This window comes from Lithobates pipiens, unplaced genomic scaffold, assembly GCF_037356315.1.
Source record: "Lithobates pipiens isolate NorthernLeopardFrog02 unplaced genomic scaffold, aLitPip1_a1.2 Scaffold_57, whole genome shotgun sequence".
Taxonomy (NCBI): Eukaryota; Metazoa; Chordata; class Amphibia; order Anura; family Ranidae; genus Lithobates; species Lithobates pipiens.
The window spans coordinates 2015705-2041219 of record NW_027507879.1 but is presented as its reverse complement, the minus strand read 5'-3'; positions in this window follow the sequence as shown (position 1 = coordinate 2041219).

Genomic DNA, 25515 nt, shown 5'->3' with positions numbered 1-25515 from the left:
TTTATGAAGGGAGTCTCTGTCTCTGTTCTTTCATTTCAGTGCAGCTGAGGCTGCAGAGAAAGAGACTGGGGAATCTGTGTCCTCACTCCCTTTCATAAAATAAAACATCTAAAAGAGAAGAGAGACATATGAGTATTTGATGGCAAAAAGTAAGCTTTCAGCTGCTTTATTGAAAGCCGCACAGAAAGATCTGTGATTGTAACTCCCCCCACACGATCACCCTCCACTGTCCCCTGTGTGATCCCCGGCTCCCCTCAGGTCCCCCTCTGGTCCTCCTCTGTCTTCTCCTCTGTGTGCTCATCCGGTCCCCCGGAGGATGCTGGGAATGTGACATCATAAGGGGCGGGGTCACCATGTGACATCTCCCAGTGACCCCGCCCCTTTTCCCTATATAAGTCGCCGCACAATGCGTCCCTGCCATTGCGGCCAGAGAGAGCGTTGTGTCAACATCGCAAGGAAGAAAAGAAGAGAAGAAGGTGACAGCGTCAGAAGACCGGGCCAACGCTAGTAAAAGAGCAGGAAGAAGAAAGCGGAAGTCCGGCAGAAGAACTGAAGAGCGGGACAAGACCCCCGAAGAGCGGGACAAGACCCCAAAGGCGGCGATGAAGAAGAAAGCCAGGCTCCTCCGGACTAGCACACAGACGGGCAGATTGTCAGCCAGACTGCCGAGTGCGAGGGACAATTTTGAGTCAAAACTTCTTTCTAAGTCCACCGGATAGTCCAATCGTGTGTACGCAGCATAAGGGTTACTAACTCACATTTATACATAAGTATATTAGGGGCAATTTAGCTACCAGCATGCCTTTGGGGTGTGGAAGACAATCATAGTACGTGGAGGAGACCCACCCATGTATAGGGAGAGCACACAAACCCCCTGCAGGTATTGCTTCGGTTGCGATTCAAACTGATGACCGCTAGCACTGCTAGGTGTGACAGAGAGTATTGCAACGACCACCATTTTATTCTCTAGGGTGTTAGAATAAAAAATATATATAATGTTTAGGGGTTCTAAGTAAAGGGAAGGAGATAGGCTGGCAGGCAGGGGAAGCTCAATTAGCATTGCTGGTTGTCATTCCAACGGCCACCACAAGAGGGCACCAGATTCCATAAGGAACCATAGGATTGCAGAAGACCTCAAAGCCGGCCGCCGGCGGCGCGGCCCGACACGATCACGCCGGCGGCGTCCACAGAAACAGGATACCCCCTGCTGTGCTGCCCCCGGCGCCAGGTCGCTAATTCTAGTCGCAAATGCGACCTGGCGCCCGGGTTTTGTCGAGCCCTGCCTTAATATCTGTGGATTCAGTACTATGTTTCTGTAAAGAGGGAGAGACTGAAAAGAATAGAGAGACACATGGCAGCCTATTTCTTTTTCCTTGAAAATTAAGAAATATTCAGTTTTCCTTTTTACATTTCCTTTTTAACTTGTTAGTAAAATCCATAGTACAAATTATTAAGATGGTATTTCAATTCGGTGCCTCCCACACAGTTGTGAATATTGTTATGAAAATGTGAATTGTAAAAGAGATCGGTGATCATCCAATAAAAAGCCTGTGTCTCACTGTATTGTCCAGGCTGCTCTACACTGGCTACTCACAGGTGCAATCCCACTACTGACCAGTATGGGGGGCTTTGACCTGCTCTGTTTCCAACCTGGGCCGGTTCACCCCTCCTTAGGACAACCTGGTGACCCCAGGCTCCCATAGAGCCACCATATTGATACCAGTCTTAGCATAGACACCCAATCAACATAGCGCAGGGTAGACCAGAACTCCTGGACTCAAGCAATCCAACAGCCTCAGCCTCCCATGAAGCTGGGATTGATTACAGATGCACGCCACAGCACCCGGCGAAGGAAGTAGCTTGTTCTGAGATACTAGAATCAGAAGTCTCCTTGATCTCAATACTGCCCTCTAGTGTCAATAGTGCTTATTGCAAGTGATTCAATAATATAAAAATAAACATTTCCAAAGCACAGTATAAAATAAAACATAAAAAAAATCGCATATAGAAGCTAGAAGAGAGACATATGGGTATATGATGTCATGAAGCTTCCAGCTGCTTTATTGAAACTTGCACAGGGAGATCGGTGATTGTAACTCCCCCCCCCACACCGATCACCCCCCACTGTCCCCAGTGTCCTCCCCAGCTCCCCTCTGGTCCTTCTCTGTGTCCTCCTCCAGCCCCCCTCTCTGTCCTCTGTGTGCTCCTCTAGTCCCCCGTGTTCTCCTTCAGTCCCCCTCTGTGTCCTCCTCTGGTCCCCCTTTGGTCCTCCTCTGTGTCCTCCTCCAGTCCCCCTCTGGCCCCCCTTTCTATCCTCTGTGTGCTCCTCCAGTCCCCCGTGCTCTCCTCTGATCCCCCTCTGTGTCCTCCTCCGGTTCCACTCTGGTACTGCTCTGTGTCCTCCTCTGGTCCCCCTCTGGCCCTCCTCTGTGTTCTCCTCTGGTCCCCCTCTGGTCCTCCTCTGATCCTCCTCTGGTCCTCCTCTGTGTCCTCCTCCGGTCCCCCTCTGGCCCTCCTCTATGTCCCCCTCCGGTCCCCCTCTGGTCCTCCTCTGGTCCTCTTCTGTGTTCTCCTCTGGTTCTCCTCTGATCCTCCTCTGGTCCTCCCCTGTGTCCTCCTCCGGCCCTTCTCTGTGTCCTCCTCCAGTCCCCTTCTGTGTCCTCCACCGGTCCCCCTCTGGACATCCTCTGTGTCCTCCTCCGGTCCCCCTCTGGCCTTCCTCTGTGTCCTCCTCTGATCCCCCTCTGGTCCTCCTCTGTGTCCTCCTCTGTGTCCTCCACCGGTCCCCCTCTGGTCCTCCTCTGTGTCCTCCTCCAGTCCCCCTCCGGTCCCCCTCTGTGTCCTCCTCCGGTCCCCCTCTGGTCCTTTTCTGTGTCCTCCTCTGGTCCCCCTCTGGCCCTCCGGCCCTCCGGCCCTCCTCTGTATCTTCCTCCGGTCCCCCTCCGGTCCCCCTCTGTGTCCTCCTCTGGTCCCTCTCTGGTCCTACTCTGTGTGCTCATCTGGCCCCCCATGTCCTTCGGTCCCCCTCTGTATTCCTCCACCCCCACTGTCCCAGATCTTTCAGGATAGAGAGCAGAGGAATGAGCCGGTATATATGTAATTTACCAGATCCTTCCTCTTCTGAATAGACAGAGTCACTGACTGACTGTGACCTGTGTTTATGATGTTTCAGTTTATGAATGGAGAGGAGCCGCTGTCTCCGTTCATTAATTTCAGTGCAGCTGAGGCTGCAGAGAAAGAGACTGGGGAATCTGTGTCCTCACTCCCTTTCCCTGTCTCAAAAGGGAGATGTCAGGGGTCTGTTTAGACCCCCCAACAGAATTGATAAAAAGAAAAAAATTGTAAAAATAATAAAAGATGAAATGAAAAAAAAAACACTGACACCGTCCACTCTACCTCCCCAAAAAAGAAAGCATTGTAAAAAAAAAAATAATAATAATAAAATAAAATAAAATAAAAAACTAATGACACAGTCCACACCTCATCAGTGCCACCTATCAGTACCCATCAGTACAGAGCCTTTCATTAGGACCCAGCAAAGGAAGTGGCTTGTTCTGAGATACTAGAATCAAAAGTCTCCTTAATCTCAATACTGCCCTCTAGTGTAAATATTGCTTATTGTAAGTAATTCAATAATATAATAATAAACACTTCCAAAGCACAACATAAAATAAAAACACCTCAGAAATATTTCTCTTCTTATTAAATGTTTTTTTATTCATTGAAAATGTAATGGTACCAGAAATGATGATTTGTGACCACTAGCTGGAGCTAACAATTATAGTAAATAAGTATTTATTTCCTATGCTCATCATTGCCATCTAGTGGCCATAATTGTTAATTTTCCTAAATTACTCTATTTTGTACAAATGAATAACATTTAACCTGGAAAAAAATAGCCTAGATATACTCAACTGTGCCCTCGTTTGCACAGAACAAATGTACACCCATTTCACAGGATGAATAGCTCTGCATTATTTTTTTTATAAAACACCCCTTAATATCTGTGGATTCAGTACTATGTTTCTGTAAAGAGGGAGAGACTGAAAAGAATAGAGAGAGCAGTGGCAGCCTATTTTTTTTCCTTGAAAATGATGAACTACTCAGTTTTCCTTTTTAACTTGTTGGTAAAATCCATAGCACATATTATTAAGATGGTATTTCAATTCGGTGCCTCCCACACAGTTGTGAATATTGTTATGAAAATGTGAATTGTAAAACAGATCAGTGATCATCCAATAAAAAGCCTGCGTCTCACTGTATCGTCCAGGCTGCTCTACACTGGCTACTCACAGGTGCAATCCCACTACTGACCAGTATGGGGACTTTGACCTGCTCTGTTCCCAACCTGGGCCAGTTCACCCCTCCTTAGGACAACCTGGTGACCCCAGGCTCCCCTAGAGCCACCATATTGATGCCAGTCTTAGCATGGACACCCGATCAACATAGCACAGGGTAGACCAGAACTCCTGGATTCAAGCAATCCAACAGCCTCAGCCTCCCAAGTAGCTGGGATTACAGATGCACGCCACAGCACCCGGCAAAGGAAGTGGCTTGTTCTGAGATACTAGAATCAGAAGTCTCCTTGATCTCAATACTGCCCTCTAGTGTCAATAGTGCTTATTGCAAGTGATTCAATAATATAAAAATAAACATTTCCAAAGCACAGTATAAAATAAAACATATAAAAAAAATCGCATATAGAAGCTAGAAGAGAGACACATGGGTATATATTATAGCAAAAAGTAAACTTTCAGCTGCTTTATTGAAAGCCGCTCAGGGAGATCAGTGATTGTAACTCCCCCCCCCCCACACCGATCACCCCCCACTGTCCCCTGTGTCCATCCCCGCAGATCCCCCTCTGTGTTCTCCTCCAGTCCCCCTCTGGTCCTCCCCTGTGTCCTCCTCTTGTCCCCCTCTGGTCCTCCTCTGTGTCCTCCTCCGGTCCCCCCATGTCCTCCGGTCCCCCTCTATGCTCCTCCACCCCCACTGTCCCAGATCTTTCAGTATGGAGAGCAGAGGAAGGAGTTGGTATATATGCCATTTACCAGCTCCTTCCTCTTCTGAATAGATAGAGTCACTGACTGACAACTGTGTTTATAATGCTTCAGTTTATGAAGGGAGTCTCTGTCTCTGTTCTTTCATTTCAGTGCAGCTGAGGCTGCAGAGAAAGAGACTGGGGAATCTGTGTCCTCACTCCCTTTCATAAAATAAAACATATAAAAGAGAAGAGAGACATATGAGTATTTGATGGCAAAAAGTAAGCTTTCAGCTGCTTTATTGAAAGCCGCACAGAAAGATCTGTGATTGTAACTCCCCCCACACGATCACCCTCCACTGTCCTCTGTGTGATCCCCGGCTCCTCTCAGGTCCCCCTCTGGTCCTCCTCTGTCTTCTCCTCTGTGTGCTCATCCGTTCCCCGGAGGATGCTGGGAATGTGACATCATAAGGGGCGGGGTCACCATGTGACATCTCCCAGTGAACCCGCCCCTTTTCCCTATATAAGTCGCCGCACAATGCGTCCCTGCCATTGCGGCCAGAGAGAGCGTTGTGTCAACATCGCAAGGAAGAAAAGAAGAGAAGAAGGTGACAGCGTCAGAAGACCGGGCCAATGCTAGTAAAAGAGCAGGAAGAAGAAAGCGGAAGTCCGGCAGAAGAACTGAAGAGCGGGACAAGACCCCCGAAGAGCGGGAAAAGACCCCAAAGGCGGCGATGAAGAAGAAAGCCAGGCTCCTCTGGACTAGCACACAGACGGGCAGATTGTCAGCCAGACTGCCGAGTGCGAGGGACAATTTTAAGTCAAAATTTCTTTCTAAGTCCACCGGATAGTCCAATCGTGTGTACGCAGCATAAGGGTTACTAACTCACATTTATACATAAGTATATTAGGGGCAATTTAGCTACCAGCATGCCTTTGGGGTGTGGAAGACAATCATAGTACGTGGAGGAGACCCACCCATGTATAGGGAGAGCACACAAACCCCCTGCAGGTATTGCTTCGGTTGCGATTCAAACTGATGACCGCTAGCACTGCTAGGTGTGACAGAGAGTATTGCAACGACCACCATTTTATTCTCTAAGGTGTTAGAATAAAAAATATATATAATGTTTAGGGGTTGTAAGTAAAGGGAAGGAGATAGGCTGGCAGGCAGGGGAAGCTCAATTAGCATTGCTGGTTGTCATTCCAACGGCCACCACAAGAGGGCACCAGATTCCATAAGGAACCATAGGATTGCAGAAGGCCTCAAAGCCGGCCGCCGGCGGCGCGGCCCGACACGATCACGCCGGCGGCGTCCACGGAGACAGGATACCCCCTGCTGTGCTGCCCCCGGCGCCAGGTCGCTAATTCTAGTCGCAAATGCGACCTGGCGCCCGGGTTTTGTCGAGCCCTGCCTTAATATCTGTGGATTCAGTACTATGTTTCTGTAAAGAGGGAGAGACTGAAAAGAATAGAGAGACACATGGCAGCCTATTTCTTTTTCCTTGAAAATTAAGAAACATTCAGTTTTCCTTTTTACATTTCCTTTTTAACTTGTTAGTAAAATCCATAGTACATATTATTAAGATGGTATTCAATTCGGGGCCTCCCACACAGTTGTGAATATTGTTATGAAAATGTGAATTGTAAAAGAGATCGGTGATCATCCAATAAAAAGCCTGTGTCTCACTGTATTGTCCAGGCTGCTCTACACTGGCTACTCACAGGTGCAATCCCACTACTGACCATTATGGGGGGCTTTGACCTGCTCTGTTTCCAACCTGGGCCGGTTCACCCCTCCTTAGGACAACCTGGTGACCCCAGGCTCCCATAGAGCCACCATATTGATACCAGTCTTAGCATGGACACCCAATCAACATAGCGCAGGGTAGACCAGAACTCCTGGACTCAAGTAATCCAACAGCCTCTGCCTCCCATGTAGCTGGGATTACAGATGCACGCCACAGCACCCGGCGAAGGAAGTAGCTTGTTCTGAGATACTAGAATCAGAAGTCTTTTTAATCTCAATAATGCCCTCTAGTGTCAATATTGCTTATTGCAAGTGATTCAATAATATAATAATAAACATTTCCAAAGCACAACATAAAATAAAACATACAAAAAAAATCAAACATATAGAAACTAGAAGAGAGACATATGGGTATATGATATCATGAAGCTTCCAGCTGCTTTATTGAAACTTGCGCAGGGAGATCGGTGATTGTAACTCCCCCCCCCACACCGATCACCCCCCACTGTCCCCAGTGTCCTCCCCAGCTCCCCTCTGGTCCTTCTCTGTGTCCTCCTCCAGCCCCCCTCTCTGTTCTCTGTGTGCTCCTCTAGTCCCCCGTGTTCTCCTTCAGTCCCCCTCTGTGTCCTCCTCTGGTCCCCCTTTGGTCCTCCTCTGTGTCCTCCTCCAGTCCCCCTCTGGCCCCCCTTTCTATCCTCTGTGTGCTCCTCCAGTCCCCTGTGTTCTCCTCTGATCCCCCTCTGTGTCCTCCTCCAGTCCCCCTCCGGTCCCCCTCTGTGTCCTCCTCTGGTCCCCCTCTGGTCCATTTCTGTGTCCTCCTCTGGTCCCCCTCTGGCCCTCCGGCCCTCCTCTGTGTCCTCCTCCGGTCCCCCTCCGGTCCCCCTCTGTGTCCTCCTCTGGTCCCTCTCTGGTCCTACTCTGTGTGCTCATCTGGCCCCCCATGTCCTTCGGTCCCCCTCTGTATTCCTCCACCCCCACTGTCCCAGATCTTTCAGGATAGAGAGCAGAGGAAGGAGCCGGTATATATGTAATTTACCAGATCCTTCCTCTTCTGAATAGACAGAGTCACTGACTGACTGTGACCTGTGTTTATGATGTTTCAGTTTATGAATGGAGAGGAGCCGCTGTCTCCGTTCATTAATTTCAGTGCAGCTGAGGCTGCAGAGAAAGAGACTGGGGAATCTGTGTCCTCACTCCCTTTCCCTGTCTCAAAAGGGAGATGTCAGGGGTCTGTTTAGACCCCCCAACAGAATTGATAAAAAGAAAAAAATTGTAAAAATAATAAAAGATGAAATGAAAAAAAAAACACTGACACCGTCCACTCTACCTCCCCAAAAAAGAAAGCATTGTAAAAAAATAAATAAATAATAATAATAATAATAAAATAAAATAAAATAAAAAAATAATGACACAGTCCACACCTCATCAGTGCCACCTATCAGTGCCCATCAGTACAGAGCCTTTCATTAGGACCCAGCAAAGGAAGTGGCTTGTTCTGAGATACTAGAATCAAAAGTCTCCTTAATCTCAATACTGCCCTCTAGTGTAAATATTGCTTATTGTAAGTGATTCAATAATATAATAATAAACACTTCCAAAGCACAACATAAAATAAAAACACATCAGAAATATTTCTCTCCTTATTGAATGTTTTTTTATTCATTGAAAATGTAATAGTACCGGAAATGATGATTTGTGACCACTAGCTGGAGCTAACAATTATAGTAAATAAGTATTTATTTCCTATGCTCATCATTGCCATCTAGTGGCCATAATTGTTAATTTTCCTAAATTACTCTATTTTGTACAAATGAATAACATTTAACCTGGAAAAAAATAGCCTAGATATACTCAACTGTGCCCTCGTTTGCACAGAACAAATGTACACCCATTTCACAGGATGAATAGCTCTGCATCATTTTTTTTTATAAAACACCCCTTAATATCTGTGGATTCAGTACTATGTTTCTGTAAAGAGGGAGAGACTGAAAAGAATAGAGAGAGCAGTGGCAGCCTATCTTTTTTCCTTGAAAATTATGAACTACTCAGTTTTCCTTTTTAACTTGTTAGTAAAATCCATAGCACATATTATTAAGATGGTATTTCAATTCGGTGCCTCCCACACAGTTGTGAATATTGTTATGAAAATGTGAATTGTAAAACAGATCGGTGATCATCCAATAAAAAGCCTGCATCTCACTGTATTGTCCAGGCTGCTCTACACTGGCTACTCACAGGTGCAATCCCACTACTGACCAGTATGGGGGCTTTGACCTGCTCTGTTCCCAACCTGGGCCAGTTCACCCCTCCTTAGGACAACCTGGTAACCCCAGGCGCCCCTAGAGCCACCATATTGATGCCAGTCTTAGCATGGACACCCGATCAACATAGCACAGGGTAGACCAGAACTCCTGGACTCAAGCAATCCAACAGCCTCAGCCTCCCAAGTAGCTGGGATTACAGAGGCACGCCACAGCACTAGGCAAAGGAAGTGGCTTGTTCTGAGATACTAGAATCTGAAGTCTCCTTGATCTCAATACTGCCCTCTAGTGTCAATAGTGCTTATTGCAAGTGATTCAATAATATAAAAATAAACATTTCCAAAGCACAGTATAAAATAAAACATATAAAAAAAATCGCATATAGAAGCTAGAAGAGAGACACATGGGTATATATTATAGCAAAAAGTAAACTTTCAGCTGCTTTATTGAAAGCCGCTCAGGGAGATCAGTGATTGTAACTCCCCCCCACACCGATCACCCCCACTGTCCCCTGTGTCCATCCCCGGCTCCCCGCAGATCCCCCTCTGTGTTCTCCTCCAGTCCCCCTCTGGTCCTCCCCTGTGTCCTCCTCTTGTCCCCCTCTGGTCCTCCTCTGTGTCCTCCTCCGGTCCCCCCATGTCCTCCGGTCCCCCCATGTCCTCCGGTCCCCCTCTATGCTCCTCCACCCCCACTGTCCCAGATCTTTCAGTATGGAGAGCAGAGGAAGGAGTCGGTATATATGCCATTTACCAGCTCCTTCCTCTTCTGAATAGATAGAGTCACTGACTGACAACTGTGTTTATAATGCTTCAGTTTATGAAGGGAGTCTCTGTCTCTGTTCTTTCATTTCAGTGCAGCTGAGGCTGCAGAGAAAGAGACTGGGGAATCTGTGTCCTCACTCCCTTTCATAAAATAAAACATATAAAAGAGAAGAGAGACATATGAGTATTTGATGGCAAAAAGTAAGCTTTCAGCTGCTTTATTGAAAGCCGCACAGAAAGATCTGTGATTGTAACTCCCCCCACACGATCACCCTCCACTGTCCCCTGTGTGATCCCCGGCTCCCCTCAGGTCCCCCTCTGGTCCTCCTCTGTCTTTTCCTCTGTGTGCTCATCCGGTCCCCCGGAGGATGCTGGGAATGTGACATCATAAGGGCCGGGGTCACCATGTGACATCTCCCAGTGACCCCGCCCCTTTTCCCTATATAAGTCGCCGCACAATGCGTTCCTGCCATTGCGGCCAGAGAGAGCGTTGTGTCAACATCGCAAGGAAGAAAAGAAGAGAAGAAGGTGACAGCGTCAGAAGAGCGGGCCAACGCTAGTAAAAGAGCAGGAAGAAGAAAGCGGAAGTCCAGCAGAAGAACTGAAGAGCGGGACAAGACCCCCGAAGAGCGGGACAAGACCCCAAAGGCGGCGATGAAGAAGAAAGCCAGGCTCCTCCGGACTAGCACACAGACGGGCAGATTGTCAGCCAGACTGCCGAGTGCGAGGGACAATTTTGAGTCAAAACTTCTTTCTAAGTCCACCGGATAGTCCAATCGTGTGTACGCAGCATAAGGGTTACTAACTCACATTTATACATAAGTATATTAGGGGCAATTTAGCTACCAGCATGCCTTTGGGGTGTGGAAGACAATCATAGTACGTGGAGGAGACCCACCCATGTATAGGGAGAGCACACAAACCCCCTGCAGGTATTGCTTCGGTTGGGATTCAAACTGATGACCGCTAGCACTGCTAGGTGTGACAGAGTGTATTGCAACGACCACCATTTTATTCTCTAGGGTGTTAGAATAAAAAATGTATATAATGTTTAGGGGTTCTAAGTAAAGGGAAGGAGATAGGCTGACAGGCAGGGGAAGCTCAATTAGCATTGCTGGTTGTCATTCCAACGGCCACCACAAGAGGGCACCAGATTCCAGAAGGAACCATAGGATTGCAGAAGGCCTCAAAGCGGGCCGCCGGCGGCGCGGCCCGACACGATCACGCCGGCGGCGTCCACGGAGACAGGATACCCCCTGCTGTGCTGCCCCCGGCGCCAGGTCGCTAATTCTAGTCGCAAATGCGACCTGGCGCCCGGGTTTTGTCGAGCCCTGCCTTAATATCTGTGGATTCAGTACTATGTTTCTGTAAAGAGGGAGAGACTGAAAAGAATAGAGAGACACATGGCAGCCTATTTCTTTTTCCTTGAAAATTAAGAAATATTCAGTTTTCCTTTTTACATTTCCTTTTTAACTTGTTAGTAAAATCCATAGTACAAATTATTAAGATGGTATTTCAATTCGGTGCCTCCCACACAGTTGTGAATATTGTTATGAAAATGTGAATTGTAAAAGAGATCGGTGATCATCCAATAAAAAGCCTGCGTCTCACTGTATTGTCCAGGCTACTCACAGGTGCAATCCCACTACTGACCAGTATGGGGGATTTGACCTGCTCTGTTTCCAACCTGGGCTGGTTCACCCCTCCTTAGGACAACCTGGTGACCCCAGGCTCCCGTAGAGCCACCATATTGATACCAGTCTTAGCATGGACACCGGATCAACATAGCACAGGGTAGACCAGAACTCCTGGACTCAAGTAATCCAACAGCCTCAGCCTCCTAAGTAGTTGGGATTACAGATGCACACCACAGAACACGGCCAAGGAAGTGGCTTGTTCTGATACTAGAATCAGAAATCTCCTTGATCTCAATAATGCCCTCTAGTGTCACTATTGCTTATTGCAAGTGATTCAATAATATAATAATTTCCAAAGCACAACATAAAATAAAACATACAAAAAAAATCAAACATATAGAATCTAGAAGAGAGACATATGGGTATATGATGGTATGAAGCTTTCAGCTGCTTTATTGAAACCCGCGCAGGGAGATCAGTGATTGTAACTCTCCCCTACACCGATCACCCCCCACTGTCCCCTGTGTCCTCCCCAACTCCCCTCTGGTCCTTCTCTGTGTCCTCCTCCAGCCCCCCTCTCTGTCCTCTGTGTCCTCCTTCGGTCCCCCTTTGGTCCTCCTCTGTGTCCTCCTCCAGTCCCCCTCTCGCCCCCCTCTCTATCCTCTGTGTGCTCCTTCAGTCCCCCGTGTTCTCCTCTGATCTTCCTCTGTGTCCTCCTCCGGTTCCACTCTGGTACTGCTCTGTATCCTCCTCTGGTCCCCCTCTGACCCTCCTCTGTGTTCTCCTCTGGTCCTCCTCTGGTTCTCCTCTGATCCTCCTCTGGTCCTCCTCTGGTCCTCTTCTGTGTCCTCCTCTGGCCCTCTTCTGTGTCCTCCTCCGGTCTCCCTCTGTGTCCTCCACCGCTCCCCCCACGGCTCTCCTCTGTGTCCTCCTCCGGTCCCCCTCTGGCCTTCCTCTGTTTCCTCCTCCGGTCCCCCTCTGGTCCTTTTCTGTGTCCTCCTCCGGTCCCCCTCTGGTCCTCCTCTGTGTCCTCCTCCGGTCCCCCTCTGGTCCTCCTCTGGTCCCTCTCTGGTCCTACTCTGTGTGCTCATCTGGCCCCCCATGTCCTTGGCTCCCCCTCTGTACTCCTCCACCCCCACTCTCCCAGATCTTTCAGGATAGAGAGCAGAGGAAGGAGCCGGTATATATGTAATTTACCAGATCCTTCCTCTTCTTAATAGACTGACTGTCAACTGTGTTTATGATGCTTCAGTTTATGAATGGAGAGGAGCCGCTGTCTCCGTTCATTAATATCAGTGCAGCTGAGGCTGCAGAGAAAGAGACTGGGGAATCTGTGCCCTCACTCCCTTTCCCTGTCTCAAAAGGGAGATGTCAGGGGTCTGTTTAGACCCCCCAACAGAATTGATAAAAAAAAAAGTAAAATTGTAAAAATATAAAAGATGAAATGAAAAAAAAACACTGACACCATCCACCCCCGCCCCCCCCCCCCCCCCCCCAAAAAATAAAGCATTGTAAAAAAAATGTTTTAAAATTAGAAAAAAAATAATAAAAGAAAAAGCTACTGACACAGTCCACACCTCATCAGTGCCACCTATCAGTGCCCACCAGTGCAGAGCCATTCCAAAGCACCCAGCAAAGGAAGTGGCTTGTTCTGAGATGAGATACTAGAATCAAAAGTCTCCTTAATCTCAATAATGCCCTCTAGTGTTTCAATAATATAACACTAAACATTTCCAAAGCACAACATAAAATAAAAACATATCAGAAATATTTCTCTCCTTATTGAATGTTTTTTTATTCATTAAAAATGTAATGGTACTGGAAATTATGATTTGTGACCACTAGCTGGAGCTAAAAATTATAGTAAATAAGTATTTATTTCCTATGCTCATCATTGCCATCTAGTGGCCATACCTAAATTACTCTATTTTGTACAAATGAATAACATTTAACCTGGAAAAAAAATAGCCTAGTTATATTCAACTGTGCCCCTATTTGCACAGAACAAATGTACACCCATTTCACAGGATGAATAGCTCTGCATAATTTTTTTTATAAAACACCCCTTAACCACTTCCCACCCGGCCAATGCATATATACGGCCGGGTGGGAGCCGTCTACTCCTGATAGGACGTTCAGGAACGTCCTTCAGGAGTAGCGGTATCGCGCGTGCGCGCGCCCACGCAGCGGCGCGATCCCGATGTGCTCGTGTCACCCGGACACGGCACATCTCAGATCGGCAGGAGGGCTCTTTGATTGGCCCTCCTGATCACATGACGGCCGTGTCCAATCACGGCCGTCATGTGATGTAAACAAACAGCCGGTTGCTAGGCAATCGGCTCTCCTCTCCTCACACGGAAGTCACCGCTGAGGAGAGGAGAGCAGATCGCTGCAGCCGGCTGGTGATCAGTGAGTATGGGCTGCTTTTTACAGCTTTTTACTCACTGATCATCAGTGTAGTGTAAACACAAAACACACCACACAGTACAAACACAGTCCCCACATATGTCCCCAAAACACACATGTCCCCAAAACATACATGTCCCCAAATAATAAAAACACATGTCCCTAATAATAAAAACATGTCCCCCACATATGTCCCACTAAAATCACATGTCCCAATGATTATCTGCACACACATGTACGTGATCACCTGCACACATATGTACATGATCATTTGCGTACATATGTCCGTGATCACACAAACCAATTATTATACACTTAACGGAATTTTTTTTACCAAAAACATGTAGCAGAATACATTTTGGCTTAAATTTATGACAAAATTTGATTTTATTGGATTTCTTTTCAAATAGAAAAAAGAAAATATTGTTTTTTTCCAAATTTCCGCTATTTTTGCGCTTATATCGCAAAAAAAAAAACGGAGTCGTGAATAAATAACACCAAAATAAAGCTCTATTTGTGCGAACAAAATGATAACAATTTCATTTGGGTACAGTGTAGCATGACCGCGCAATTGTCACTGAAAGCGCTAGAGCGCTGAAAGCTGAATATTGGGCTGGGAAGGAAGGGGGTGAAAGTGCCCTGTATTGTAGTGGTTAATATCTGTGGATTCAGTAACATGGTTCTGTAAAGAGGGAGCTGCTGAAAAGAATAGAGAGAGCAGTGGCAGCCTATTTTTTTTCCTTGAAAATTATGAACTACTCAGTTTTCCTTTTTAACTTGTTAGTAAAATCCATAGCACATATTATTAAGATGGTATTTCAATTCGGTGCCTCCTAACAGCCTCAGCCTCCCAAGTAGCTGGGATTACAGATGCACGCCACAGCACCAGGCAAAGGAAGTGCCTTGTTCTGAGATACTAGAATCAGAAGTCTCCCTGATCTCAATACTGCCCTCTAGTGTCACTATTGCTTATTGCAAGTGATTCAATAATATAATAATAAACATTTCCAAAGGACAACATAATAATGTAAAAACATATCAGAAATATTTCTCTTCTTATAGAATTTTTTTTATTCATTAAAAATGTAATGGTACCGGAAATTATGATTTGTGACCACTAGCTGGAGCTACCAATTATAGTAAATAAGCATTTTTTTCCTATGCTCATCATTGCCATCTAGTGGCCATAATTATTTATTTTCCTAAATCACTCTATTCTGTACAAATGAATAACATTTAACCTGGAAAAAAATAGCCTAGTTATATTCAACCGGATAACAAAGGAAAGACACACACCTATACAGGCTAAAGAGCGCTGCTCACCCCTGAAGTATAAGGAAGAATTCAAAGATACTCCCCCAAAAATTAGATCTTTAGGCAGCAGAATTATGGGTCAAGTCGTATTTTTATACATAATCCCAAATTTTATTATTAAAAGATGTGTAAACAAGATGGTTAAAATATAAGCTCCAGCAGGACAATGATACTATCACAAATAAGTATATGGGTATACAAAGCAGACTGAAATGTTCATACAGACAGATAATAGCAGTAGTCCATCATGTAGATAAGCCCTAACGCGTTTCTAACCGCACTGATGGGGTCTTCTTCAGAGAGACAGTCTGCTGGGTAAAACACATCATGAATACATGTATCGGATAGTAAATACAGACAATACAGGTACAAACATGACATAAATATTTCACATAGTTACCCCAAAATGTATATCCATAGCATAAGTGATTGGAACACAGCCGGACTACGCCTGCAGCGGAAGTCAACCAAGGAAAGACACCGTGTAAAATAGACTATATCTCAAAAAGTATTTTTTTTAAAGAAATTTTTTTGTTGTTGTAGTATTGGCCACCACCGATGTAAATATCGCGACACCGCATGTGTAGAGAATTAATCAGATTCTCCCGTTTGCACAGAACAAATTACAGTACACCCATTTCACAGGATGAATAGCTCCAGGCATGTTCCGGCCATCGGGACTACTGGGAGTTTCCCGGTGGGCCAGTGGCTCAGTGGGCCACTCTGATGTAAGGGGGCTGGTGATGGGACACTCTGATGTAAGGGGGCTGCTGATGGGACACTCTGATGTAAGGGGCTGCTGATGGGACACTCTGATGGGACACTCTGATGTAAGGGGGCTGCTGATGGGACACTCTGATGTAAGGGGGTTGGTGATGGGACACTCTGATGTAAGGGGGCTGCTGATGGGACTCTCTGATGTTAGGGGGTGCTGATGGGACACTCTGATGTTAAGGAGTGCTGATGGGACACTCTTATGTAAGGGGGCTGGTGATGGGACACTCTGATGTAAGGAGGTGCTGATGGGACTCTCTGATGTTAGGGGGTGCTGATGGGACACTCTGATGTTAAGGATTGCTGATGGGACACTCTTATGTAAGGGGGCTGGTGATGGGACACTCTGATGTAAGGGGTGGTGATGGGACACTCTGTTGTAAGGGGGTGCTGATGGAACACACTGATGTTAGGGAGTGCTGATGGGACACTCAAAATGTAAGTGGGCCGGTCTGGATGAAGTCCAGGGCCAAATTTCTGTCCCAGTCCAGCCCTGAATAGCTCTGCATCATTTTTTATAAAACACCCCTTAATATCTGTGGATTCAGTACCATGGTTCTGTAAAGAGGGAGCCACTGAAAAGAATAGAGAGAGCAGTGGAAGCCTAATTTTTTTGTTTGAAAATGATGAACTATTCAGTTTTCCTTTTTAACTTTAGTAAAATCCATAGCACTAATTATTAAGATGGTATTTCAATTCGGTGCCTCCCACACAGTTGTGAATATTGTTATGAAAATGTGAATTGTAAAACAGATCGGTGATCATCCAATAAAAAGCCTGCGTCTCACTGTATTGTCCAGGCTGCTCTACACTGACTACTCACAGGTGCAATCCCACTACTGACCAGTATGGTGGCTTTGACCTGCTCTGTATCCAATCTGGGCCGGTTCACCCCTCCTTAGGACAACCTGGTGACCCCAGGCTCCCCTACAGACACGATATTGATACCAGTCTTAGCATAGACACCCAATCAACATAGCACAGGGTAGACCAGAACTCCTGGACTCAAGTAATCCAACAGCCTCAGCCTCCCAAGTAGCTGGGATTACAGATGCACGCCACAGCAATCAGCAAAGGAAGTGGCTTGCTCTGAGATACTAGAATCAGAAGTCTCCTTGATCTCAATACTGCCCTCTAGTGTCAATATTGCTTATTACAAGTGATTCAATAATATAATAATAAACATTTCCAAAGCACAACATAAAATCAAACATATAAAAAAGATCAAAAATATAGAAGCTAGAAGAAAGACATATGGGTATATGATGGCAAAAAGTAAGCTTTCAGCTGCTTTATTGAAACCCATGCAGGGAGATTGGTAATTGTAACTCCCCCTACACCGATCACCCCCCACTGTCCCCTGTGTCCTCCACAGCTCCCCTCTGGTCCTCCTCTGGTCCCCCTCTGTGTGCTCATACGGCCCCCATGTCCTCCGGTTCCCCTCTTTGCTCCTCCACCCCCACTGTCCCAGATCCCAGATCTTTCAGGATGGAGAGCAGAGGAAGGAGCCAGTATATATGTTGTGACAGACCTAGCTGGGACAGAGGCTTTTGGAGAGGATTGAATGCTAGCCTCTCGCATTCTGATTATGGGCCCTGGATTTTAAGGGAACAATACTCTGTGTGAGGTGAATGGGAAATACAGTCTGATCTGTACTAATCGGACTCAATCTTGTATATATCTATATATTGTCTCATGCTGTTGTGTACTATTTGCTGTGATCGTTTGGGGTGTGACTGTATTCTATTGTTATATTGTGGCTGTCTGCCTCTAATTTGATGGGATGCGTAAGTGTGTTTGCTGTGAGGAAAGAGGGAGGGGAATTCCTCCAGCAGCCCCCCTGATAGGGCTGTTTATTGATGAGAAGTTGAACACACCTGACCTGTGTGTCTGTTGTCATTGGACAGTTTACCCTGCCCTGTTTTACAAGGATGGGGGGAAAGAGTCTCTGAGTATGTTATCTGTTGTGTTCATGTGTGATAATAAATGAGTTTGTTGTTTGCCACTCTAAGACTGGTGTTATCTGGAGACTGGGTGGGCTAAAGGGTCTTGCATAGTGCTGGTTCTGGACAGAGGAAGCATAGACGGCGGACAGAGTCCTGTTTGAGGACAGGGGTTCGTCACATATGTCTTTTACCGGATCCTTCCGCTTCTGAATAGACAGAGTCACTAACTGACTGTCAGCTGTGTTTATGATGCTTCATTTTATGAATGGAGAGGAGCCACTGTCTCCGTTCATTAATTTCAGTGCAGCTGAGGCTGCAGAGAAAGAGACTGGGGAATCTGTGTCCTCACTCCCTTTCCCTGTCTCAAAAGGGAGATGTGAGGGGTCTGTCTAGACTCCCCCAACAGAATTGATAAAAAAGTAAAATTGTAAAAATAATAAAAGCTAAAACAAAAAACACTGACAACGTTCACACTCACCCCCCCCCCAAAAAAAGAAAGCGTTGTAAAAAAAATAACAAAAAAAAGTGAAAAAAATTATAAAATAAAAATAAAAACTACTGACACAGTCCACACCTCATCCGTGCCACCTATCAGTGCCCATCAGTGCTGCGTATTAGTGCCACTGTCACATGACATTAAAAAAAGTATTGGTAATCGGTATCAGTGAATACTTGAAAAAAGTATTGGTAATTGGTCCTAAAAATGTTGCATTGGTGCAGCCCTAACTGTAATCATGGACACCAGATCAACATAACAGAGGATAGACAAGTAGACAAGAAATTCTGGACTCAAGCAATTCAAAAACCTCAGCCTCCCAAGTAGCTGGGATTATAGAGCCATTCCTCCGCACCCGGCAAAGGAAGGGGCTATTAAGATGATATTTCAATTCAAAACAGATCGGTGATCATTCAATATAAAGCCTGCGTCTCACTGTATTGTCCAGACTGCTCTACACTGGTTACTCACAGGTGCAATCCCACTACTGACCAGTATGGGGGGATTTGACCTGCTCTGTTTCCAACCTGGGCCGGGGTCACCCCTCCTTAGGACAACCTGGTAACCCCAGGCTCCCCTAGAGACACCATATTGATACCAGTATTAGCATGGACACCTGATGAACATAGCACAGGGTAGACCAGAACTCGCAGACTCAAGCAATCCAACAGCCTCAGCCTTCCAAGTAGCTGGGATTACAGATGCATGCCACAGCACCCGGCAAAGGAAGTGGCTTGTTCTGAGATACTAGAATCAGAAGTCTCCTTGATCTCAATAATGCCCTCTAGTGTCACTATTGCTTATTGCAAGTGATTCAATAATATCATAATAAACATTTCCAAAGCACAATATTAAATAAAAACATATCAGACATTTTTCTCTCCTTATTGAATGTTTTTCTATTCATTAAAAATGCAATGATATCAGAAATGATGATTTGTGACCACTAGCTGGAGCTAACAATTATAGTAAATAATTATTTATTTCCTATGCTCATCATTGCCATCTAGTGGCCATAATTCTTTATTTTCCTAAATTACTCTATTCTGTAGAAATGAATAAGTTTTAACCTGGAGAAAAAATAGCCTAGTAACATTGAACTGTGCCCCCATTTGCACAGAACAAATGTACACCCATTTCACAGGATGAATAGCTCTGCATTGTTTTTTTATAAAACACCCCTTAATATCTGTGGATTCAGTACTATGTTTCTGTAAAGAGGGAGCCGCTGAAAAGAATAGAGAGAGCAGTGGCAGCCTACATTTTTTTCTGTGAAAATGATGAACTATTCAGTTTTCCTTTTTAAATTTCCTTTTTAACTTGTTAATAAAATCCATAGCACAAATTATTAAGATGATATTTCAATTCGGTGCCTCCCACACAGTTGTGAATATTGTTATGAAAATGTGAATTGTAAAACAGATCGGTGATCATCCAATAAAAAGCCTGCGTCTCACTGTGTTGTCCAGGCTGCTCTACACTGGCTACTCACAGGTGCAATCCCACTACTGACCAGTATGGGGGGATTTGACCTGCTCTGTTCCCAAACTGGGCCAGTTCACCCCTCCTTAGGACAACCTGGTGACCCCAGGCTCCCCTAGAGCCACCATATTGATACCAGTTTTAGCATGGACACCTGATCAACATAGCACAGGGTAGACCAGAACTCCTGGACTCAAGCAATCCAACAGCATCAGCCTCCCAAGAAGCTGGGATTACAGATGCTCACCACAGCACCCAGCAAATGAAGTGGCTTGTTCTGAGATACTAGAATCAGAAGTCTCCTTGATCTCAATACTGCCCTCTAGTGTCAATATTGCTCGCTGCAAATGATTCAATAATATAATAATAAACATTTCCAAAGCACAAAATAAAATAAAACATATGAAAAAAATCACATATAGAGGCTAGAAGAGAGACACATGGGTATATGATGGCAAAAAGTGAGATTTCAGCTGCTTTATTGAAAGCCGCTCAGGGAGATCGGTGATTGTAACTCCCCCCCCACACCGATCACCCCCCACTGTCCCCTGTGTACTCCCCAGCTCCCCTCAGGTCCCCCTCTATGTTCTCCTCCTTTATATAAGAGATGAACCATAAAGGAAAGCATAAAACTTTCCAATATCATTGCCACCAACATCCCAAAATGTGTGAATAGAAAGATCCCCTAACACGGAGATCACAGTACCCCCCGGTACAGCAGGACTTTTAAGGCAGACCAAAATATAAGTAAAAAACATATTACAAATTTATTCACAAAAATGATACACAAAATCGTTTTAGGCCGCGTACACACGCGCGGACTGTTGGCCCAACTTTGTCCGTCCAACAGTTTGAGCGAACAGTCCGCTCAAACTTAGCATGGACGGACATGGCCACACACGACGGACGAACAGTTTGCTGAAACCGTGCGCGATGACGTGAACGGCACGTACGACGGGATGAAAAATACGACGTCCTATACACTGCAATGCAACCTTCCGACGTGGAAATCCTTTCTGAGCATGCGCGAGACTTAGTTGGCCGAACAAGCCTACACACGAGCGAACAGTCCGCTGAAACCTTGTTTCAGCGGACAGTTTTTCGGAATTTCCGTAAGACCTTGTTCGGCCAACTGTCCGCTGAAACTGTCCGCTGAAGCCCCACACACGAGCGGACTGTCCGCCCAAACACTGTTCAGCGGACAAGGTTGGGCGAACAGTCCGCGCGTGTGTACGCAGCCTTACAGAACAGTATAAAAATCCATACAAATATCAATGTGTGGAATCATACATATAAATATATAGTCTGCACAACATCAAAGGTTTCATATATGGTTTTATGATGTGAACTCCAAAATGCCTGACATGTTTCAGGAAAACATTCCCTTCCTCAGAGGCATATCTAAGGTGAACAAATAGCTGTAGTCTGAAAAGGAATCAAAACAAGAGAAATTTCTTTAACGGCATGTTCAACAAGGCAAGATTCACATAGTTTCAAACATATACATCCAGGGTACATACCATTTATTTGTAAGTAAATAGAGATCAGTGGCAGCCTATTTTTTTTCCTTGAAAATGATGAACTACTCAGTTTTCCTTTTTAACTTGTTAGTAAAATCCATAGCACATATTATTAAGATGGTATTTCAATTCGGTGCCTCCCACACAGTTGTGAATATTGTTATGAAAATGTGAATTGTAAAACAGATCGGTGATCATCCAATAAAAAGCCTGCATCTCACTGTATTGTCCAGGCTGCTCTACACTGGCTACTCACAGGTGCAATCCCACTACTGACCAGTATGGGGGGTTTGACCTGCTCTGTTCCCAACCTGGGCCAGTTCACCCCTCCTTAGGACAACCTGGTGACCCCAGGCTCCTCTAGAGCCACCATATTGATGCCAGTCTTAGCATGGACACGTGATCAACATAGCACAGGGTAGACCAGAACTCCTGGACTCAAGCAATCCAACAGCCTCAGCCTCCCAAGTAGCTGGGATTACAGATGCACGCCACAGCACCCGGCAAAGGAAGTGGCTTGTTCTGAGATACTAGAATCAGAAGTCTCCTTGATCTCAATACTGCCCTCTAGTGTCAATAGTGCTTATTGCAAGTGATTCAATAATATAAAAATAAACATTTCCAAAGCACAGTATAAAATAAAACATATAAAAAAAATCGCATATAGAAGCTAGAAGAGAGACACATGGGTATATATTATAGCAAAAAGTAAACTTTCAGCTGCTTTATTGAAAGCCGCTCAGGGAGATCAGTGATTGTAACTCCCCCCCCACACCGATCACCCCCCACTGTCCCCTGTGTCCATCCCCGGCTCCCCGCAGATCCCCCTCTGTGTTCTCCTCCAGTCTCCCTCTGGTCCTCCCCTGTGTCCTCCTCTTGTCCCCCTCTGGTCCTCCTCTGTGTCCTCCTCCGGTCCCCCCATGTCCTCCGGTCCCCCTCTATGCTCCTCCACCCCCACTGTCCCAGATCTTTCAGTATGGAGAGCAGAGGAAGGAGTCGGTATATATGCCATTTACCAGCTCCTTCCTCTTCTGAATAGATAGATTCACTGACTGACAACTGTGTTTATAATGCTTCAGTTTATGAAGGGAGTCTCTGTCTCTGTTCTTTCATTTCAGTGCAGCTGAGGCTGCAGAGAAAGAGACTGGGGAATCTGTGTCCTCACTCCCTTTCATAAAATAAAACATATAAAAGAGAAGAGAGACATATGAGTATTTGATGGCAAAAAGTAAGCTTTCAGCTGCTTTATTGAAAGCCGCACAGAAAGATCTGTGATTGTAACTCCCCCCACACAATCACCCTCCACTGTCCCCTGTGTGATCCCCGGCTCCCCTCAGGTCCCCCTCTGGTCCTCCTCTGTCTTCTCCTCTGTGTGCTCATCCGGTCCCCCGGAGGATGCTGGGAATGTGACATCATAAGGGGAGGGGTCACCATGTGACATCTCCCAGTGACCCCGCCCCTTTTCCCTATATAAGTCGCCGCACAATGCGTCCCTGCCATTGCGGCCAGAGAGAGCATTGTGTCAACATCGCAAGGAAGAAAAGAAGAGAAGAAGGTGACAGCGTCAGAAGACCGGGCCAACGTTAGTAAAAGAGCAGGAAGAAGAAAGCGGAAGTCCGGCAGAAGAACTGAAGAGCGGGACAAGACCCCCGAAGAGCGGGACAAGACCCCAAAGGCGGCGATGAAGAAGAAAGCCAGGCTCCTCCGGACTAGCACACAGACGGGCAGATTGTCAGCCAGACTGCCGAGTGCGAGGGACAATTTTGAGTCAAAACTTCTTTCTAAGTCCACCGGATAGTCCAATCGTGTGTACGCAGCATAAGGGTTACTAACTCACATTTATACATAAGTATATTAGGGGCAATTTAGCTACCAGCATGCCTTTGGGGTGTGGAAGACAATCATAGTACGTGGAGGAGACCCACCCATGTATAGGGAGAGCACACAAACCCCCTGCAGGTATTGCTTCGGTTGGGATTCAAACTGATGACCGCTAGCACTGCTAGGTGTGACAGAGAGTATTGCAACGACCACCATTTTATTCTCTAGGGTGTTAGAATAAAAAATATATATAATGTTTAGGGGTTCTAAGTAAAGGGAAGGAGATAGGCTCGCAGGCAGGGGAAGCTCAATTAGCATTGCTGGTTGTCATTCCAACGGCCACCACAAGAGGGCACCAGATTCCATAAGGAACCATAGGATTGCAGAAGGCCTCAAAGCCGGCCGCCGGCGGTGCGGCCCGACGCGATCACGCCGGCGGCGTCCACAGAGACAGGATACCCCCTGCTGTGCTGCCCCAGGCGCCAGGTCGCTAATTCTAGTCGCAAATGCGACCTGGCGCCCGGGTTTTGTCGAGCCCTGCCTTAATATCTGTGGATTCAGTACTATGTTTCTGTAAAGAGGGAGAGACTGAAAAGAATAGAGAGAAACATGGCAGCCTATTTCTTTTTCCTTGAAAATTAAGAAATATTCAGTTTTCATTTTTACATTTCCTTTTTAACTTGTTAGTAAAATCCATAGTACAAATTATTAAGATGGTATTTCAATTCGGTGCCTCCCACACAGTTGTGAAAATTGTTATGAAAATGTGAATTGTAAAACAGATCGGTGATCATCCAATAATAAGCCTGTGTCTCACTGTATTGTCCAGGCTGCTCTACACTGGCTACTCACAGGTGCAATCCCACTACTGACCAGTATGGGGGGCTTTGACCTGCTCTGTTTCCAACCTGGGCCAGTTCACCCCTCTTTAGGAAAACCTGGTGACCCCAGGCTCCCATAGAGCCACCATATTGATACCAGTCTTAGCATTGACACCCAATCAACATAGCGCAGGGTAGACCAGAACTCCTGGACTCAAGTAATCCAACAGCCTCAGCTTCCCATGTAGCTGGGATTACAGATGTACGCCACAGCACCCAGCAAAGGAAATAGCTTGTTCTGAGATACTAAAATCAGAAGTCTTTTTAATCTCAATAATGCCCTCTAGTGTCAATATTGCTTATTGCAAGTGATTCAATAATATAATAATAAACATTTCCAAAGCACAACATAAAATAAAACATACAAAAAAAATCAAACATATAGAAACTAGAAGAGAGACATATGGGTATATGATGTCATGAAGCTTCCAGCTGCTTTATTGAAACTTGCGCAGGGAGATCAGTGATTGTAACTCCCCCCCACACACCGATCACCCCCCAATGTCCCCAGTGTCCTCCCCAGCTCCCCTCTGGTCCTTCTCTGTGTCCTCCTCCAGCCCCCCTCTCTGTCCTCTGTGTGCTCCTCTAGTCCCCCGTGTTCTCCTTCAGTCCCCCTCTGTGTCCTCCTCTGGTCCTCCTTTGGTCCTCCTCTGTGTCCTCCTCTGTGTGCTCCTCCAGTCCCCCGTGTTCTCCTCTGATCCCCCTCTGTGTCCTCCTCCGGTTCCACTCTGGTACTGCTCTGTGTCCTCCTCTGGTCCCCCTCTGGCCCTCTTCTGTGTTCTCCTCTGGTCCCCCTCTGGTCCTCCTCTGATCCTCCTCTGGTCCTCCTCTGTGTCCTCCTCCGGTCCCCCTCTGGCCCTCCTCTATGTCCCCCTCCGGTCCCCCTCTGATCCTCCTCTGGTCCTCTTCTGTGTTCTCCTCTTGTTCTCCTCTGATCCTACTCTGGTCCTCCCCTGTGTCCTCCTCCGATCCTCCTCTGGCCCTTCTCTGTGTCCTCCTCCAGTCCCCTTCTGTGTCCTTCACCGGTCCCCCTCTGGACATCCTCTGTGTCCTCCTCCGGTCCCCTTCTGGCCTTCTTCTGTGTCCTCCTCTGATCCCCCTCTGGTCCTCCTCTGTGTCCTCCTCTGTGTCCTCCACCGGTCCCCCTCTGGTCCTCCTCTGTGTCCTCCTCCAGTCCCCCTCCGGTCCCCCTCTGTGTCCTCCTCCGGTCCCCCTCTGGTCCTTTTCTGTGTCCTCCTCTGGTCCCCCTCTGGCCCTCCGGCCCTCCTCTGTGTACTCCTCCGGTCCCCCTCTGTGTCCTCCTCTGGTCCCTCTCTGGTCCTACTCTGTGTGCTCATCTGGCCCCCCATGTCCTTCGGTCCCCCTCTGTATTCCTCCACCCCCACTGTCCCAGATCTTTCAGGATAGAGAGCAGAGGAAGGAGCCGGTATATATGTAATTTACCAGATCCTTCCTCTTCTGAATAGACAGAGTCACTGACTGACTGTG